This window comes from Lepisma saccharinum, chromosome 25, assembly GCF_977018435.1.
Source record: "Lepisma saccharinum chromosome 25, izLepSacc3.1, whole genome shotgun sequence".
NCBI lineage: Eukaryota > Metazoa > Arthropoda > Insecta > Zygentoma > Lepismatidae > Lepisma > Lepisma saccharinum.
In genome coordinates, this window is record NC_139253.1 from 46,068,663 (window position 1) to 46,083,321 (window position 14,659).

Here is a 14,659-nt window from a genome sequence, read left to right on the forward strand (position 1 = left end):
AGATTTCTAACAGTTAACTCAGAACCTTTTAATCTGGTTTTCTTAATTATCACCCCACAGTCGACTGTCTTACTGCTACAGATAAAAGGCGAGCCTGTCTTGATTTTTGATTGGTTGTTTTAAGTCCACTTTATGCACAGTAAGGCTAATCGGGACTGGACCTACAGTTTAAAGTGGGATCCGAACCACTATGTGCCTCCACCGGGAATCGAACCCGGGACCCCTTGATTACAAGGCGACGACGCTACCACTGCGCCATCGGGGAGGCCTAAGGCGAGCCTGTCGAATTACGTTGTAGTAATGCTGTTCCCTGCAATCAAGGAGTTCAGTTTCCAGCGGAAATACATTTCACAGCGGTTCGTATCCCACTTTAAACTATTGGTTCAGTGTCGATTAAACTGAGCATATATATATATATATATATATATAAACAACTAACTTAACTTTTTGACTACAAGGGAACTACTGTCAATCTCAATCAACAATCCATTCGCTCCAAGATTTGACAATTTCTTTTAGTTTAGTTTAATCTATGGAAGAATTAACTCAGTTATGCATATAATAAATACGAGTACGACTAAATTGTGAGGAAAAGCTTTAGATCCGAACGTCCTCAATGAGTGGTTTAAAAATTTATATTGCTGTCTGGACACTGGGTACTCTATTATGCACCACTTTAAATAATATCATTCTACTTGGATACTGTGAATATATCTAACTCTACACCAGAATTTCTGTGAATGTTGTGCTCAGTAACGCTATTTAAATATTGAATGGAAACAATCTGCCCGATACCTTTAGCAGCTTCGTGTAGAGACTGTGGTGCTTATAGCCAAAGAGCTGATTCCTCAATAATATTGCCAGATATTTTCAATTGTTGGGCAAGTGGGTGGACTGCAGCACTTCAATGCAATATCTCTACTAACATTGTAATTTTCATTCGAACACTAAACCAACCTTCAAATATACGTATTTGCATGATCTAAAAAAATGTCTTGTAATTTACGTAGCTCGGCAAAGGGTGGGTCTCTAAGTGTTCACAGATTTGAAGTAATGCCCATTCAAGTTTTATGGATATAGCAGTGTATGTTCAAAACTCTTTATGTTTATTCCATTGAAAGCAATTGTATTACATTTTTATAAACTTTGTATATGGTATTTTGTGGAAATATTTGTGAAGAATTATCGCTGCATTTAGCCTTCGATTACAAGAAATTAATTTCGTTGTTGTGCATGAGCAAACCATATCTAATGTGAAAGCATTTAAAAAATGAGCCCGCCATTGTGTGACGCCATTACTAGTGTACAAACGTGAGTCATTGGAAGCAACACTTTCCTGTAATACTACGGTATAACAGTGTCTGATTGTACAATCATGTGCCACATCTTTACAAACTAAGCCGTTTTTAAAACGTTTTTTATTCTACTACGCAGAGTCATTTCCGTTGATTATTAACACAAATGGTAGCAAAAAAACAGTATCGTGGGCATTAAAGATTTTCACCACTTCTAGCATTTTAAAACCTAAGTACCAGAGAGGCATACATTTACGTTCTCTAGATGGTAACACTGTCAAGTCATCTGCGAAAACTCCCTTTTAAGTTGTAAATGGAAAATTTGACCTGCGCCGCTGCACCACGAGGACCTCAAATTATTGGTACCAATATAGCATAAATTCAGATACAATTAGCTTATTTTAAGCACTAATTTTCTGTGCCTTTAAAGAGTAAGAATTTCGGAGTGGGGTTTATGAACCCTAAACACGCTTGTTAAATTCTATCTTGAGAGGAAGTAATTTTCAGTGATTGAAGGTTTACGCCGTGTCATAAATTCTACCGTGCAAAACTTCTAAAACCTTTACAAGGTTAATTAGTTGTGAAGAAAGTAGGCCAGAGCTCAATTTTTTATCCTTCAAATTTAGGCAACCGTGCGTGTAGACCTGCGTTGCGGTTGCGTCAAACAAGGATACTCCGAATCGCCCGGTACCCCGCCGCCATCTTCCCGCGCACACAATGCAGAAGAAACCAGAATTTCGATTTTGCACCAAAATGTACCCCGCTGCATCCGAAATAAACTGCTCCACTTAGAAAACAAAAGTCCTTGCACCTCGTAAACGAGAGGTAAAAAAAAAACGGAACACCCGAAAACATTTGAAGGCCGCTCCAACCCTTTTTCCGCGTTGCCATGGTTACGGCGGGGTGGGCAGCGGGGGAGAGGGGGGGATTGAATAATTGAACGGGCAGAACGGTGAGGCAGTGCGACGTAGACCGCTACAGAGCGCGGGCTGCCCAATGAACGAACGTGGGGTACGGTGCCCTTTCAACGGAAGACACCGCGAAGGAAACACAGCTGCAGCGATCAGACACAGCGGAAAGGACTCCACGGTGAGTACAAGACATTTCTTAAGGGATATTTCTTCTCAGAAGCTCGACCGCCGGTCGGCTGGGTTATCGACTGCCCTGGCACCTCAACTGCGCACGGTTTGCGTGTGAACGAGCTCGGGTTGAGGGCCCGTCGAAGCTTCGATCTCGTGGAACAGCGGCTGTTCTTTCAAAAAGTTTGTTCGCCTAAAGTGCGGGGATACGCATTGCGTGCGACAGGCTGGAAGTGTCTTGTGCGGTACGCAGGTCAGTTACGACGCTGGAATGAGGTCACCGGAATTCTAGGGCACCCTCGGGAGATTTGAAAGCTTGTGAATCTCTTTCAGATTTTTGGACCTGTGTCTCCATTATTTTGGGATTCAATGCAACAATGTATCATTATACAATTGCTATGCACGTGTGTAAGGTATCAAGGTGCAACGATATATTTTGAACTTCTTCACGATATTCCGAATGCTTGATGATTTCAACACCACACGATTTGATTTGATTTTCGCTATTCAGCGTCGCTATTCTGCCACTTTTGGCTACTCGCGACAATGAGGATGAGTGATGATATGATAAAATTGATGAAGGAACACTCACAAAGAACACCCATGCCCAAGCCGGGATTCTAACCCGGGACCTCTGGCGATGAAGCGTGCTGTTATAGACACTCCGCCACGAGGTCGGCTGGTACAACACAATAACCATCTATTCATATGCAGCTCCAAATGTTCTAGGAATGTACAGTATAGGAACTCTTGCAACGTCAATTATTTCCTATGACCAGGCTCTCTCCTAAATTTATATCACGAATTGTATCTTCTCTGAAACGTTATTAATCAGAATTCATATTGGAGAATATAATTTTTACCTTGAACGAAATAATAACTTACTTTCGAGTTTACTTTTGCTTGGAGACAACTTTATGCACAGATTGGCAAATTGGGACTGGACCTAGATTTTAAAGTGCGATACAAAACACTATGTGTCTTTAGAGACCCTTTGATTACAAGGCGAGGAGATTACTACTACATAATCAGGAAAGGCCGGCTTTCTTTCGTAATGATTCTCCCTGCAGTTGTGGGGTGTAAGAGCCAAATATCAACCTCCGCACACTCTGGACTGCAATTTGCAAACTAGCGAGGTCCTGTAATCTGGAATCATGGACAGTATAATTCTCCGTGGAGATCATATTGTGTGCTGTCCTTATGTGTTTGCGATTGTTCTTTTGTCTTTTCGCCATTCCTCCTCATCTTCGCGATAGACAAAAGTGGCAGAAAAGCTAAGTAAAGTACATAAAATCAAACAATGAAATCAACAACACTTTCTAGTTGTTAGGGGCTTATTGATAAACACGCAGAAATTCCTAACTTGGACCCCTTCTGAAAAACAACCTTGACCCGTGTTTTGCAATTTGGTTGTTACCAATACAAATCTGAATAATCTGAACACATTTTAATAACTTTACTGACTCCATTTCTATCGTCCTATTGCTAAATAGGAAAGAATATGCATTGAAATATTACATAAGCGTGCTTTGCCCACACACACATGCACACGTTGTTCATGAATAGTATGTTTAATTTGATTTTACATTTTTGTTATTTACCGTCGCTTTTTTGGCCACTTTGGCTAATCACCACGATGACACTGATGAAAATGATGAATATACACTCACCAAGAGCACTTATGCCCAGGCCGAGTTCGAACCTGAAACCCCTGTCTTTCGTAGCGTGCTAGACACTCCGCCACGGCTGTCCGCACTTGCATGTTTTTAATAGCGCTGTTGACAATCATTATCCTGTAGTGGACATGAGCCGATGTCTGTTGTTTCTGGAAACCAATGTAAAATAGAAAGCGAGATTTTAGTTTTACCATGCATGAAATATCCTAACCAGCCGATACCAGGTTAACTAGCGATATTTTGAACAGACGATTTGCATCATATGAGTCGATTCTACTCAAGTTCTATTGATTTGTTCGCCAAGTAAAAGTTATAAGATGGTGTCTCAGAAATATTTTCGTTTATAGAACTATTAAAATAAATACTTAAAGTTTTTGTATATAGATAAATTTATTACCAAAAGAAAGCTTAAACATTTCATTTTTATTTGTGGATAACAGTATTGGACTAAATATTAACAATGTTGCCAAGAGTTTGCGATCTATCTCATTTCTCCGTAACGTGCGAATTGCACCAGAGGGTGGATTCAAAAACGAAAATATTTTTGAGACACCCCTTATATTTATATAAATATTGCAGGACACTTAAAATTATAGAAAAGTAGCTCAAAATTGGTACAATAATTAGTCTTAGTTTTGTAGTCATTAGGATTTTTTCTAAATAGACACAACAATAGCAATGGCATTACGTTGTTACTTCTATTATTGGCCACTATACTTTATTAGAGTTTCTCATAATTTATGGAGAATATTTACGCGTATGTTGCGTTAGCTGAAGTTTCTCAGCGACCCGCTGATGGTGCTCTAAAGCTAGGACTACAACTTACAATACTAATTAACCACTCAACACCGAACCTGAAACTACAAATAAATATTTTAAAAAAAACCTTCAGAGGTTGGAAGTAACACTGTTGCAATTTGTATTGCTTCATCCGCAAGTTTTTCTCAATGCAGGAATGCAAGTATTGTCATTTTTGCTAGACAAACCGTTTAAATAATGCTCTTCGAAACAAATTATTACCACAAAACCTGTCTTTGTCAGATCGAGTTTCGATCTCACCATAAAATTTCCAGGATTCGAGTACCGGTCTGGGCAAGGGTGTTATTTGTGTGAGTCCCTTCATCAATGCGACCATATCACTACCCATAATCAACTTCGCGATTACACAAAAGAGGCAGGAAAGCGAAGAAAAATAAATCAAGAGTCAATCAATCGAAGCATTAAGACTTTCTTAATAAAGAAGTGTTTGTTTTGACTTCGCCAGATAGAAATGTAAAGCAATTATATATATATATATATATATATATATATATATATATATATATAATGTATTTGTCCTAATATAAACAATAATGATGATGAGATTACGTACCTCACAAACATAGTCATACTCTCGTGACGGGCATTGAAACTGAAATGTAAGAAAACTTAGATAAATTCAATGAACTAAGAAAGAAAATATATTAGTTATGAAAGTAGAACATATAATCAATATTTGCCATTATGTTGCAAGGTAAAAATGGAAGGTATCTCTAAGAATTTCTGTAATATATAAACAAATCTGAAATCCTATACCCTTGCCAGTCAGACAATTTTAAAACTGTAAGCGTTTGCACTATGTAGCATTACATTTTAATATTTGATGTTTTTATTTGCAAATTATTTCATTCGTTCAGAAATGGAAAAACGCATAAATATAGTATTCATGTAATAATTTTTTTTCACATACTTCAATTTCGCGATATAAATGACATGACTTATTATTTTTAAATTATTCAATTTATTTTTTAAATATTCCGAATTACTGGCAGGGAATATATGATAATACGTAATAGTTTTTTTTATTGAGAGGCCAAGATTCAGCCCGAGACTACCGTGCCACCTACCTTGCTATATCAGCATAGGCGGCAGAAAACAGTAAGAAACATATAAAATAATTCATTTACTATCAAAATTTAGTGCAAATGCAAATCGTGGATATATATATATATATATATATATATATATATATATATATATATATATATATAATAAAAGAAAAAACAAGAAATAAACTACAATTCCACATCAGGACGTATTGATACCTCCTGTTAGAAGTTCATTCTAAAATATAAGAGTTGTCTGAAATGTTAGTGATCATGTTTTTTATTAGTATCGTGTCTTGTAATTTTTTCATTGCTTTTCATCTTATTCTAAAATTGCATTAAAGGAGAACTCGTGTTGTTATATCTTCCGATGACAGTGTCGGAATAAGGCAAATAGACATGAATATTGTTTAAGTATATTGCAAAGCATGCTAATGAAATATATTACCTTCGAGCCGAAAAAAAAACTACAGTGAAATTAACAGCACTGCTTAAAGATTCAAATGACTGCACTGTGTATTTGAACTCTTTAATGGAGAATGAACGGGTGATATGAAAGGATAGAAGTCGTCACATGAAATGAGCAAGCAGAACATACACGATATCATCTGAATACTCTTCTAGCATCAGCTCATGAGAGCTGCTTAGATTGAAGATTTACGGAGTTCACGAAAATGGCCCTCCAGGAGAAAAGTTTTGATAAACGGGAGGATGAAATTAGAGTTCGAGCTTCTAATTAAAATTGTGTCCCTTATGGCAAATGATGCTTTATTATCGATAGAAGTCCAGGCAGTGGTTATTCTTTTACCCATTAACACACAAAAATATACATTAAAATTACACTATCGAATTTTTTGGGCATTATACCTTCCAGATGAATTCTTGAAATAGGTGATAGAACAAACAAAATGAAACTTACGTATCCAATCATGAATTTGAACCTAGGACTATTGGTTTCGTACTCCTCATCAGGCGCTGGCAGGATTGTGAACTTGTAGATCTGAAGAGTGTTGAATTACGTAATATTGATTATTAAAGGCACATATTTGTAATAAATAAAATATCAAAATTTCGGTACGAAAACTAGGCATATTTGGAGATCAAAAGCGATATATAAAATATCATTTCGGTGTTAAATTGAATAAAACAGTAAATTTGATTTTAAAACTACATTTATTACACAAAATAACCATTTCTTTTCTAATATCACATTTATATAGTTACAAGAGTATTAAGTTCATTTTGTGTAAAGGAGTCCATTTTTACTTTTCAAATATTTACAGAAGAATTAATAAATTTTCCTTGATTTTCATAACTCACAGGATAACTCAATGTCGCGTCAGTATAAAAAACTGTAAATGTCATGTTTTAAGAGTTTATTTCTCATTTTGTACTTGTTCATTTGGCTTCATTTCGTGACAGAACATGTTAGGAAAACGCACCTCACACCTTTCAACAAACATGAAAAATGATCATCGTAGTGTTTTTTTTCACATCTCGTGTTTTCGTCAAGAACGAAATGTGCATGCCTCTACTGATTGTATAAGAAAGATTAAGACATTTTAACATCTACTTGACCAACATTGAAATTTAAAATTAGTCAAAGAAGAAATTATGTTTGTAAAGGCCATTAAAGAAACGTAGGCCGATGGTGGTCAGTGTGTATTGACAAACTGAAAAAAGAATCAAACAGGTAATAGGATAACATTTCACTGAAAATTTGAACTGACGAATAAACTACATCTTGCATGATGATTTGAATAAATAGATATCATAATTCTATTTCTAGACCGTAAGAGTCAATACTGTGGTTAGAAATATACTCAAGAAGTGTGGGGTGTTAACGCTAAATGCTGTGTCATATTTGTATTTCTGTTACATCGAAATCATTTATGTACGTACACATATTTTTCACTCTGTGTGAATACGGTTAAAGGCTTTCTCCTTTTCACTGATAATAATGAAAAAAATATTGCACTAAAATATAGAAGTTATATATTTAATACAATCTAAATATGTAGGCTGAATTGTATACTTTGCAAATACGGCATATAATAAACAAACTGGCGGAGTACAACGAGAGGCGACGAGCGCTAGTGCTGTGCTGTATGAGCTAATTCTTATTCGTTTCCTTGTAGTTAGGGTAGAGGGGAAGTACTATGTACAGTACTAAGTACTAAGTACAACTACTATGGAGGGGTCTGTCAGACCGATGCTTTGATTTTAAACTGTGAACTACCTGTTTTACTATTTTCAATTTCTGACGAGTTTCGCGTGACTTGACTCATAGAAGATTATTGTAAAGCAGTTTCTAATTATTATTGTTTTGTTAAAGAAAGGTAATGTAATTTATGCAAAGAGGAAGAAATCAGTCAAAAATTGCAACAATGGCTCCTGTATTTTTTTGAAATTCAAAATTCTTAAAATTTCTACTTTCTTTGTTCTCAGAAATGAGGTAGCCCAAAGTAATATGTAGGCTGATATTTTGCTGAAATTGAAAACAATTCGTAACAAAAAACACACCTAATTACTATGGTACGTCTATCAGACTGCTCGCCTAAAATATAATTCAATAAGATTTGAAAAAAACGAAGGCAAGAAATCGTGACCTTGACAGCGTGTAACCAGCTTAAGGGTATGTAGAAGGGTTCACTTGTGATTAAAAGGGTGACAGAAGCAAAGTAAAAGATAAATTCAGCGCGGTCTGAGAGACGGTCGATAGTAGATAAGGGTTAATTGGTATTCTATATTTGGATACTACTCTAAAAATGTATACAATATAAATATGTTGACCAAGGCAGTAATTTATTTTATTAAAAACATAAACTAAACGTAACGTTTCAACCTTCTAGCAAGGTCTTCTTCAGACTCTGCATCAAGTACAAAACGTTACGTTTAGTTTATGTTTTTAATAAAATAAATTACTGCCTTGGTCAGCATATTTATATTTTTTCATAATCATGGAAACAAGGCTTAATGGTGTTCTAAAAATGTTACGAAATGACAAACAGTGGCAACCATGAAACTGTACTGCGTGGCTGCATACACATAGGATTAAAATACCTTTGGGAAAAAGGTTCCAAAGGGAAGATTGTTTAGTAAACTTGTTCGTCCTGGTACCTCTACCATCTGTGAAAACTTCTTAGCGATACCATTGAAAGACGTGTGTTACAAAATATTAATACCATTGAAAGACGTGTGTTACAAAATAGTAATTTCATGTTGCACTACAAGAGCAGTAAATCAATTCATCCAACATTCGGACAACTAAATCTTGACCAACGCGAATTAACTCCAAATATTTTTTATCCGTCACTCATCCACCTCGATTCTAATTAGGCGGAAACCTCAGAAACGACACGTCATCCCCTGATGCATTCGTCTCGTGCAGAGAGGCGGACAAAATTTAATCATCATGCATTAATTTCTGAAGCAGCAATAATGCATTCCCCAAAGGCATCCCGAGCACCTTTCCCGATGAATTTTTAATAGCCCTGTTAGTTTTCTCTCAGTTTAATACCTCCATTCCGGAAATGACGTCACGTTCTGCTAGCAACACGCTCGTGAGGGTTGTAAAATTTCACTCGTAGGTTCTTCATTAATAAAAGTTTTATGAATTCAGGTTCGGAATAGCTTCGACCCGCTTGGAATGATACATGAAACCGTCGAAGTGGGTGTTATTAATTTTACCCTACAAGAAATTGATATTCAAACAGGTGATTGAAGAACCATAATTATAGAATGCATTATTACATACATATCCATGCTTTCTCTTAATTAAAAAATGTATATGTAAATATGTACACTGGTATAAGCGCATTAGGATCACTTTGGCTAGACATTATGCTTCAAATAAATGATTTTGAGGGGTTAGTGATTATTTTCAGCTTCAGGTCAATATAATTTCGTATTGAAGGAGAATTTACAGGGAATATTAAGTTTGAACTCTACTATTCTCACTAATATCAAATACAATAATAGTAAATTTAATAGTGGTCATAAAGCCTATAAAATAGGCATGGAAGTTCAAGAAACGACACACTGGTAAGAGTTGCACAAAATTCAGTGGAATGCAGTTGTTTTAAAAATTAATAAAACTGGCGAAAAATGGACTAATGTTATCGAAAGCATAAAAAATAGAAAATATTATTCCTCTGTTACTGTGGAGAAATTTTAAGTATGTAGGGAAAACTTTATTTCTTATGAAAAATGACTGGATGGTTGGAAGTTTTGATAGAAACAAATGCTGACGTCTACAAGTATAAAACAGAAATTTGGAGGTTTTCCATTGTCATGAGAAAATCCTGAAATACCGGGTGGCCAGAATTAAATTTACCCAACTCAGAGCCCTCTGTAGCCTGTTTGAGGCATCGTATAGAACTCTGAAATTTGGTGAATCCACTATGCAGACCATGGGGAAGAGGATGGCAATAATAATAGTTCAATTTTCCGCCACCAGGTTGAAATGTGGCGCTATACTTCCATGATGGGTTGTACAAATAATCACGTTAATAAGTGACTTATTTGAGTTATTAATTAGAAATACATTTGTTAGTGGCTGGAAGTTGCGAGAAAATAATCTCTCGTTTATTGCAAGATTGCAAGGTAAAGGCAAATCCATAATCAATTGGAGCAGTTTACGTCTTTATTACAACCCATCAAGGAAGTACAGCGCCACATTTCACCCTGGTGGCGGAAAATTGAACTCTGAGTTGGGTAACTTTAATTCTGGCCACCCGGTATGTTCAGCTTAGTGCTAGGCATAAAAAAGACGATGACAAGTAAAGTAACTAACTGTAAATAATTTTTACAGTTACTTTCTTCTGGACATATTCTTCCAAATAAATCACATACAAAGAATGACCATTAACTAAAGTAAAATAAGTATATGAAGACTCACATGTGTTTCATTTGTGTTTCTGGTACATAATACAAGCCTTCATATATTTATATTATTACCAAATACAGTGATGGATTAAGGAGTCTGCTTTACTTGAATGATAATTTTTTATAACTTTTTTATTCTATTTATATATGCACATACCTTAAGCACTTTCTCTTATTTAACAAGAAAGCAAATTAACAATTTGTTATTAGAAAAGTAATTATACTTAATGCTTAAAGACAATTTAATTCTGTGCTCAACATAGCTCAACTTCCATGTTCTAAATGAAGGCTGAAATTCAGCCAAAACACTGAACTCTCCTCGCGGAATCACAAATTACGATTTGCTACCAAGCGTGGATTTTCTAAATTTAGCATTCAACGAAGCCTAGCATCTTTTCTTCAGGCGATTCCTCAAAAATTCTTTCCACATAGTGCACACAAAGTTGCCAAATTTATCTCTCCTTCCAGGTTACAGGTTAACAATTTAAGTGCAATAAAGTACCTGTAAAATTACCTTAACGTTACTTTAATAGAAAAAGTATCTGTTACAGTTAAAAAGTAACTATTATTTGTAACTTGCAACACTGTTAGAAATACACTATTTGCTTCCAATCCTTCACAGAACATAATATCTATGACAAATAATATTTGGTTTTGGAATATTAACAAGATGGCGAGAGGTTTTCCGAATTTTGTTGATCAGCGATCCTTCGATTCAGTCATTACCTACCCCGGGATATCGTGTTGCATGTGAATGGTAGTCATTCGACACGCAGGGAGGAAGTGACTCATACGAGTAGCCATATTCTTGCGTTCGCGATAAGGAAGTCAACGGTTTCCTCCAATGCCCACTGTTTGAATCGATTCTCATATCGATTCTTTGTTTTCCAGTCTCTGGCACCTGTGCGACAGGCATATGCAATATTACTTCATTGTCTTCGTGTGCTGAAACACACGCAACAAAATACGGGAAGCTTAGCAATGTTGTCTGCTGAATCAATAGTGCTTTTCATTATATTTTATAATAATAAATGTCTACTGTAATACAATTAGTATTAACATGTTTATATTTAAATCATGGTAGGAATTTTACTGACATTTTTTATCAAAAATAATATTTTAGATTGCTCAACTTTATATATGAATTAAATATTTACGACCAAATTGCTTAGAGTGAAACTTCTTTTTTTCCATAATAATACAATAACAAAAATGAACACTTAATTTACTAGGCCATATAATCAGTATTAAGTATTGAAATCTTGTAATCTACTGAATGATATGTTTCATCATTTTCTGATGAAAATAATTTTAAATATTTAAATAAATAATAAATAACCCGTGGCTTGACAGCCCTGTAAGAGCCTTGGCCTATCTCCCGACTGCCAGTCATCCTTCTACAATCCTACCTTGAGGTGTGGAGTTCTTCAACCAGTACTGGGGTGACGTGGGGTCAGCACGTCGAACCCCCAGCCGTTATAGGGGATTTTTATGACCGGGTTACACTACTCACTCGTATCTCCCTAATTTCCTCACGATGGTGGGTTGCCACTGGTCCTATACGCAGGCCGAGAACCCAGGCGGACTCGAACCCATGCTGTCCCGCAGTCGGAATCCAAAGCATGACGCCTTAGACCGCACGGTCACGGAGGATAATTTAAATATTTATTAAATATTATTTGTAAAAGAAGAAAACGGTAGAAGAAAAGGTGCATTTCAAATTAAATCAATATAAACCAATCTAAGCAAAATAAAAAAAGACAGAAAAATGAATAATAATAAGAAATATAATATTTGAAAAAGGAAAACATAACATGAAAAATATATCAATGTAATGAAATTAAATGTAATTCAAGTTTAGAGATAAAAAAGTAGATCTCTACTTTAATGCATCAACTGATGCATTTTTATGCACCTTAAGCATTTATTTTAAATTGGAGCTTTACATTTCTGTTAACCACGACAATAAGAATGAAGAGTGATGAGATGAATGACAGAATGCTCACAAAACAGAACGTACTTTATTCAGGAATCAAACCTAGGACCCCTGTTTCTTAGACAATAAGGCAGACCACTCAGCCATGGAAGCGAGCTTGTTAAACACATATACGTATACACTATCGCTATCTGAACGAAGGCATAGTTAGCAAGACTGGTCTAAAAATGAAACAACCCCTTACCGTATCATTTATCGCCGTAGAGTCCTACGATCGATAGCAACGGTTGACTGGTTAAATGAATTATCTCATGGCAAACCAAACGGTCGTTTGGCACGGCGACGAGATCACAAATGACTGCTTCTGCTTGATATTCTAATTATTCGAGTGCGTAAATCTGCAGCAAATGAATTTCCATCTGGTAATTCTTCCGGTAAGCAAATATGAATTTTCATTATGAATTTGACGCATGCCCTCGGTTTGCTGGCTGGTGAGTAAACATTGGCGGTCTCTGGTATTGCCGCAGGCCTCATCGCTGCGACGAGCGTGGGAAGATGATTTCCCAAGATGCCTGCGGACTAAAAATGTTTATTTTGCTTCAAAATTCGAAAATAGGTTTAAGAGCTTTGTGATTTTAACTGCAGAAAATCCAGATTCATAATTTCAAGAGAAATATGTTTATTTGTTTAATAGTACTGCATAAATCAGAATACATTTTCCTATTTCCATGAAAAATTAAAATCAACCGAGGTAGAGTAATACAGAGAAAAAAGAAGAGAACGAAAGAAAACGCTGGAAAAATTAACAGAAGTAGAAGCAATTGATTAAAAAAACAGAAAAATGGGAAAGAAAAATAGGAAAGTGAAAGAACAGAAGACAAACAAATTATTGTGTATTTATTATAAAGTTATATTCAATATTAGTTAGGACAACTACGTAGGATTGACATACACATGTCAATGAATTCTTTATCAGTATCTATTTAGTATATATTTATAAAATTATAAAGTATATAATTATATAAACAAATAACTTTGAAATGAGCGAAAACGATAATAAAAATAATTATGATGCATAATCGAACCTTTCATATTGTATCATTATATTAGCATAGGTCACGTGCTTATATTTTGAGATATTAAACGTGATGTAATTTTCAAATTTATGTGCCTAAAGAAAGTAAATGCATTACAGTAGTGTACAGTCATGTTCAAAAAATCTGTCGCATGGATTTTTTCTAAGTCCAACGTCTTACGAAATTATGTTGGTAGCTCTGAAACAAGGAAGTGTTGTGAAATATACGATCCTCCAATAAGAGTGAAGTTCGATTCTGAGGAGCAGGAGGCGTGACTCACGGTCTTGTCCACAGGAAGTTCAACCAATGCAGCATTTCCAAATATGAGATAACGTCCCCATTGGTTAAATATTGTTTCAATAATGCGAATCGGCAGAAAGATTGCGCAAAAGTTTACTTTGTCGTTTTAATTGCCTTTAATCGTTTCAAATTAGTATTAAATTGTCCCAATTATAGTTCACGAGCTTAATATAATGTATTCATGTATGTGTTTGACAATCATATATCACTCATTAGAACAATTTTCACATTGTTTTCACTACGTGAGATGACATTTCATTTACATTTACGATAAAATAGTGGTTTGGGTGTAATAACAGTTTTCATTAATTAATTTAGAGATCCATTTTTATTTGTTGAGTTAATGATTAGGTTAATTCGTTATTGAAAAGAGGGAACCACAGCTGAAAGAAAATACACAACTTCTATTATTGAGGTCAAGAGTTCGTTTTAACATCACTTTTTGCACACATAGGCTAATCACGACTCGGGATACATTTAAATTGGAATCTGAAACATTATGCGACCTGACTGGAACTCGGAAAAGGACACACTGATTACAAGAC

General features: G+C 35.4%; 1 protein-coding gene across 4 annotated transcripts in view; it reads left to right on the forward strand.

Annotated features, from left to right (window-relative positions):
• The first annotated feature begins 2,267 nt into the window (after positions 1-2,267).
• The window catches only part of LOC145978911 (potassium voltage-gated channel protein eag-like), a 420,913-nt gene continuing 408,521 nt past the window's right edge, over positions 2,268-14,659 (forward strand). For all 4 annotated transcript variants that reach the window (XM_083111868.1, XM_083111870.1, XM_083111869.1 and 1 more), the window contains exon 1: positions 2,268-2,384. The gene's annotated coding sequence lies outside the window, so the exon portion shown is untranslated. The remainder of the gene's footprint in view (positions 2,385-14,659) is intronic.